Consider the following 7,391-nt stretch of genomic DNA (forward strand, 5'->3'; position numbering starts at 1 on the left):
CACCCAGACAGAAACCATGGTTCCGGGCTCCATGCAAATGGAGCCCCTGGCTCTTGGCTTCAGGGGCTACCTGGCACATTTCCAGGCTCCTGGGACTGGGAGCATAGTCACGTCCCCTTGCAGGGTTTGCTTCACCTTGGAGTCTCTGTGGCACCACATTGAGGAGCTCCAGGCCACAGTTTAGAGACTGCGTGCCATCAGGCATGGTGAGCTGAAGATAGACTCTTACTGCCAGGCCCTTCACCCCCTGGAGGCAGAGGGGTAGACCAAGGTCACCTTCCAGGACAAGGGAGGACTTGGGGATCCCCAGCCAGGGGGTTGAACCAAGGTGGTCAAGGGCACCTAGGCCCACCACACCAATGGCCTCTCTCTTCTGGGGCTCTTGCAACCCCAGTAGAGCCTGTGGAGATGCCAGCTCCTGCAGGCAAGGAAGGATCACCTACCCCTACTCTCCGTAAGAGAAAACGCAGAGTGCTTGTCATGGGAGACTCCCTCCTGAGGGGGACTGAGGGAGAGATCTGCCACCCCAATCTCCTAGCTGAGAGGATCCCAAAGATTCTCCATCCCTCTGACCACTACCCTATGCTCCTCATCCATGTGGGCACAAATGAAATGGTTCAGAGCAATCCCAGCCAGGTCGTGAGAGACTACAGGGCTCTGGGAGTGGGACTTAGTGGGTTGGGGGTGCAGGTGGTCTTTTCCTTGCTCCTCCCATTTGTGGATCATGGAGTGAGGAGTGAGAGATGGGTTGAGGTAGTCAACCAGAGACTGCAGTGCTAGTGTCATTGTGAAGGCTTCAGCTTCCATGATCACAGCCTGCTCTTTGGTGAGAGAGACAGTGGGCTGCTGGGAAAAGATGGCCTCCACCTCAATCCACTGGGGAGGAGGTTTTCTCAGCTACACTTTCTGACCTGCTCAACCAGACTTTAAACTGAGCCCACCAGAGGATGGGGGGAGTACTGCCACTGCAACCCCACTGGGCAGTTTTTGTAAACCCAGCAAGCTAAGGCACTCAAGGGAACCCACCCCTACCCCAGCCCCAGAGCAATCTGTAGGAAAGGCAAGGGTCCCCAATGGGACACTTACATGCCTTTACACCAATGCCAGGAGCCTGGGGAACAAACCAGAGGAACTGGTCCTCCTGCTAAACCAAACGGATTACGATTTCATAGGGATAATGGAGACCTCGTGGGACTCCACCTATGATTGGGCCACAGGTATAGATGTCTATACTTTGTACAGGAGAGAACATGTGGGCAAAAGGGGTGTGGGGAGGTAGCTCCCTATGTAAAGGAAAGCTACGCATCCCTGCAAGCTAAAATTGGCACCCAGGGGGGATGATTGGAGACTCTCTGGGTCAAAATTCATGGTGAACAAGGTACAGGGGACACAATGGTGGGGGTATACTACAGACCTCCTAGCCAGGATCAAGAGCTTAATCTGGAATTCACTAGGGAACTAGCTGAGGCTGCATGCTCCCAGTGTATGGTTGTCATGCGAAATTTCAACTATACTGAAATCTCATGGGAAGAACACTCTGGCACATCTGAACGGTCACAAAGGTTCCTTGTGTGTGGATGAGCTTTATCTGACTCAAGACGTCTATGGACCGATGAGAGGTAAAGTGCTACTAGACCTGGTACTGGCAATGGGGGATGACTTAATCAGCAACCTAGCTATCAAAGGGAAGCTGGGAGACAGTGACCATGAGGTGATCACCTTTACCATCTGCCATAAAGAAGGCAAGTCAGCCAGCAAAGCAGAAGTCGTCGACTTCAGGAAAGCTGACTTTGACAAGTTCAGGAGGCTTGTTGGTGAGGCCCTAGGGGACCATGACTCAAACGGGAGGGGTGTTCAGGAAGAGTGGTTGCTCCTCAAGGAAGCTATCCTGGAAGCACAAGCAATGTCTATCCCATCTCGGAGGAAAGGCAGCAAAAGGGCACAACAGCCCCCTTGGCTCTGCAGGAAACTAGTGGACCTTTTGCATTTAAAAAGAAAGGCCTATAATGGATGGAAGGCTGGATCCATCCCAAAGCAGGAATACTCTGCACTGGTCCAGACCTTTAGGGAGTGAACCAGGAAAGCCAAGGCTGCAAATGAACTCCAACTGGCTACACATATCAAAGACAATAAAAAGTCCTTTTTTAGAAATGTGGGGAGCCGGAGGAAAAGCAAGGGTAACTTTGGACCCCTGCTAAACCACATGGGTCAACTGACAACTGACACCCAGGAAAAAGCCAATGTGTTTAACAGGTATTTTGCATTATTTTTTTGCCAGCCCCAAGGAATGTCCCTGCCCAATATGGTATGGGGCAGCTGGGGCAACAGAGATCTATTCATCCACATCAATGTTGGCCATGTGAAGGAACACCTTGAGAGGTTGGACACCTTCAAGTCAGCTGGCCCAGACACCCCAGGGTACTTAAGGATCTGGCAAACATCATAGCTTGGTCACTGACACAGATCTTCAAAAACTTGTGGCACTCAGGTGAAGTGCCCAAGGATTGGAAGAAGGCCAGTGTGGTATCCTGTCTTCAAGAAAGGCAGGAAAGTAGATCTGGGGAACTACAGACCCATCAGCCTGACCTCCATCCCTGGGAAGATCTTGTAGAAAATCATCAGAGACTGGCTGAAGGCAACTTCTTGAGGGATAGCAAGCATGAGTTTGTTGTGGGTAGATCTTGCCTGACCAATATCATCTCCTCCTATGACGAGGTGGCATATTACCTGGACAAAGGAGAAGACATTGACATTATATATCTCAACTTTAAAAAAGCTTTCGATCTGGTATCCCACAATTGTCTTAGAGAAAAACTGACTAACTGCAGCCTTGGCTACATCATGGTCTGCTGGCTGAGGAATTGGCTTTGAGGTCAAATACAGAGAATGGTAGTTGACAGAAGTCAATCGTTGTGGTGAGCTGTGACCAGGGCGGTTCCCATGGCTCCGTCTTAGGGCCTATCCTTTTCAGCATGTTCATTAATGATGTGGACATTGGTGTCAGGAGTGGACTGGCCAAGTTCACTGATGACACCAAACTTTGGGGTAAACCATCCACACCCAAGGACAGGATGGTGATCTAGGCCAACCTCAACAGGCTCAGAAAATAGGCAGATGAAAACCTGATGGCCTTCAGCTCCGAAAAATGTAAGGTACTCCACCTTAGGAAGAAAAACCCACGGCATGCTTATAGGCTCGGCAGTGCTACGCTTGCTACACCATGGCCGAAAGGGACTTGGGGGTCATGATTTATCACAAGATGAATATGAGCCACCTATGTGATGTTGCATCTGGCAAAGCAAGCAAAACTCTGGCTTGTATCCATAGATGCTTCTCTAGCAAATCCCAGGATGCCATCCTTCTGCTGTATTTGGCCTTGGTGAAACCGCAGCTGGAGTACTGTATCCAATCCTTGGCTCCACAATTTAAAAAGGATATGGAGAAGCTTGAGAGAGTCCAGAGGAGAGCCACATGCATGATTAGAGGGCATGAAAACAGGCCTTATGATGAGAGGCTGAGAGCTACAGAACTCTTCAGCCTGGAAAAGCTCAGGCTCAGGGAGGACCTGGTGGTTGCCTGTAAGTATATAAGGGGTGTACATCAGGATTGGGAGGAATGCCAGTTCACCAGAGTGCCCATGGGATGACAAAGTCAAACGGTCATAAACTTTTCCAAGACCATTTCAGGCTGGACATAAGGAAGAACTTTTTTACAGTCTGAGCCCCCAAGACCTGGAACAGATTGCCGCCAGAGGTGGTGCAAGCACCTACTCTGGACTCCTTTAAGAGTCAACTGGATGTTTATCTTGCTGGGATCTTGTGACCCCAGCTGACTTTCTGCCCCTGGGGCAGGGGGCTGGGCTCAATGATCTTCCAGGGTCCCTTCCAGCCCTAATGTCTATGAAATTATGAAATCCCTGACTAAACCATCACAGCCAAGTGCCTGTCCAAATTGGTCTTAAAAATTTCCAGAGATGGATATTCCACAGTTTCTCTAAGAAGCTTGTTCCAATGCTTGATCACCTTCAGAGCCAGAAAATCCTTACTAATCTTCAAACTAAATTTCCTCTGTTGCAGCTTGAGCCTATTGCTCCTAGTCTGCTATGTTCCCTTTGGCCATAGAGAAATGCTTATTCCCATGCTCTCTGTAACTGCTCTTCATGTGTTTGGAGACTGTTATCAAATCCTCCCCCAGTTTTCTCCTTTCCAGACTAATAATCCTAGCTCTTTCACTTATTTGTCATAAACCATGGCTCCCAGGCCTCTAATATTTCTCTCTCTCTCTTTGCTGTACTCTTTCAAAACTGTCCACATCCTTTCTAAAATGTGGGGCCCAAAATTGGACACAGGATGTCAAGTGGGGCTGCACCAATGCTGAATACAAGGGAAGAATACAGGTGGAAGTGACACTCTTGTCAATACAGCACAAAATGTCATTATTTATTTTTGCAAGAGCACATGGTTGTTTTATATCAGTTTATTGTTCACTGTGACGCCCCAAATCTTTTTCTGCAGCACTGCAGCCTACCCAGACCTAGCCAGTCTGTATTTGTGCATGTAAGTATTTTATTTCGAGTCAGGATTTTGCACTTACCTTTACTGAATTTTATTTGATTGATTGTAGACTTTTTCTCCAGGCAATCCAAGTAATTCTGGATCCTAGCCCTACCCTCCAGAGTGTCTGCAACTCCACCTCATTTGCTGTCATCAAATTTGTTAAGCATGCACTGAGTTCCATTGTCCAAATCATTAATGACAATTTTAAACAATAATGGATTTAGGACAGACCTTTGAGGAGCCTCACTTGATACCTCTTCCAAACTAGACATTGAACCATCAATGATTAATTGTGCAATGACTAATTTTTAATTTACCAAAATTTGCCTCTTCATGCTGCCTATTTTACTTATATAACCAAGAACAACATTATAATGGAATTCACGACAAGATGTGGTGCTCAGTGGGCATGTCTACATGTGCTCCCATGGGCCATTGTTACTGCACCATCATATAGTACTTCCATTTGGATGTACTAAATAATGGCACAGTAACAGCCTATACTGCACCATGCTGGTGGCACATGGTTATTGTCAGCCCTTACATCACTGTAGGCTATAGTGAGGGAGTTCATTGCTATGACAACATTGCTGTGGCATCATGGTTTGTGCCTGCTGATGCTACAGTGACATTGCATGTTGCTACAGCAACATAGTGTCACGTGTAGAGGCACCTATTTAAAAGTGTCATAATTGCAGCGAAGAGCAGTTTTATTTTGCCTTAACCGTTTTGGCCACCCTCACCTTACCATTCTATGTTCATTTTGTAGGAATTATTAGTGGTCTTAAACATTACCAGATGTGTAAAGTGTCTTCGAAAGAACTAAGGGGAGACATGGAGAGTCAGTAAAAGGGGAAGATAATTTGATGTAGGAAAAGAGACTGAAAAGGGGAAGGAGGAAAAATGGAAAAAGAAAGGATGGGGTGTGGGAAATGATAAGTGTGACTGCAAAGGTAAACTAGTCCCTCTCCACTTTGGAAGGGACAAAATACAAAACATGTGACAGACCTTTTTCCCCAAGCTATTTAGCATGATTATATTTAAAAGCTTGTTTCCTAAAAGTTATGGTGAAGCTTTTAAACTAAAAATTTGAAAAATCTGTATATAATTCTCCCACTCTTACAGCAGACTACTGTACTGAAATCCATAGAACTGTATAAGCCAAAAGGTAACGCTTATTATATCTTCGCATCTTTCCAAAGTATAACAAATAACATAATCCATTACATCATAAGGCAGAGAGGGTCTAGTTATTTTCATTCATTTTATTTTACATATATGCACTTCCATTTTGAAGGATTTCTTAATGGATTTTCAGGTTTTGCAAGCCCTGATTCTTACAATTTATCTTTATTCATTAATGCTGCTTTAAATGTTTTCTTTTTATGTGGGGTCTCTGAATAAAGGAAATAGTGAAGGCAATCCAAACTAAAACTGGAAAAAAATGAGAGTGCTAACTCATAATCAGGGAAACAGTTTTTCTCTGTTTAAAATTCCGAATTCTCTGATTAAAAAAACCCCAAATCAGTGTTTTTCTGGAAAAAACATGAAATGCCACTATATGTATTGGTATCAGTTGAACACAATGTTTTATTCATATATTTACAATTTTAAAGCAATTTGGAAGCCTACCAGTGCCTCAATCATTATAATAAAATTAATTCTAAATACCTATATATTTTGCTGTTTGATTTTGTTATTTCTTTCACGGCAAATCAGAGTGCCCCCTACCCCTTTTGGCACTGAGCAGCCCTGATATGCTGGTGCTCTGCCCCTGCCCATGCTGTTGCCCCTTACTCCTGAGCCACAGCACCTCCAGCCCTGCTGGTGCCTCCTGATCTGCAGTACTATCTTTTGGCAGAGAAAATTAGTTTTCTGTGGTCTAATAGTGTTGCATGCATTGGCAATGTGTAGGGGGTGCACATGGGTGCACATGAACCCCCTGAGCATGGTGCTGCACCCCCTGCAAAAAGGCACTGCTGACACTGCCAGAGGCACCCCCAGGCAGTTGCTGCTCACCACTCCCCCCACATCACTGCTCACAACCCCCCATCATGCTGCTGACACCAATGGCAGTGTCTGCAGGTGGTCCATGATTGTCACTGCCTGCTCCTACTCCTGCTCTTGCCGGTGGTGTCTGCGCCTGGTCACCAACAGCCATCCCATTGCTGCCTGCAGGAGCTCTCCATGCCCCACTTGCACACGGCATTCATGGTTGCACATGCAGACTGTGATGCTTTTCATTGCAGCAAATTTGACTACTGTGCTGTTAAACACACATATAGATGCACCCACTGTGATTATTCTTTCATTAATCAGATTGGATCCCATACAGTTTCTTGTTAATTCATTGATCTATTTGATTGCCACACTTGCACTATGAGTCTGTTCTTTCCCCAAATAGATTTTCAGTTTGCCTCTATCAGTATAATAAAATGTTCTTCTGCATTCCAGTGTATGTCTGCCACACTGCATATCTTAATATTGGTTTGATCCAGTTCCTATTCCAACAGGGATAATTTGCCACACTGTAACAACCTTCTTAAAACCCATCATAAAATGCTATTGCTAAACATAATTTCTTGTGCTGCTCACCAGCACACCTTATTCACAGGGGCTTTTCCGGTTTTGCCATTGCTTGAGGAGAGGACAGCTCATTAGAGGGTTAGACTTTGGAAGGTCCTCAGGGGTTCTCTCCTGCCACGTCTTAATGATAAAATGAGTTTAACTGGGAGGAAGATGGTATGTCCCACCTCCTGGTACTTTCCTTCAGTCTTCCCATCTGACTTTCTGTTTGGGGCTCTGCCTCCCCAACAACCCCAACAACTCACCTAA

The sequence above is a fragment of the Crocodylus siamensis genome, chromosome 1 (genome assembly GCF_052110815.1).
Source record: "Crocodylus siamensis isolate JL-2025a chromosome 1, ASM5211081v1, whole genome shotgun sequence".
Taxonomy (NCBI): Eukaryota; Metazoa; Chordata; order Crocodylia; family Crocodylidae; genus Crocodylus; species Crocodylus siamensis.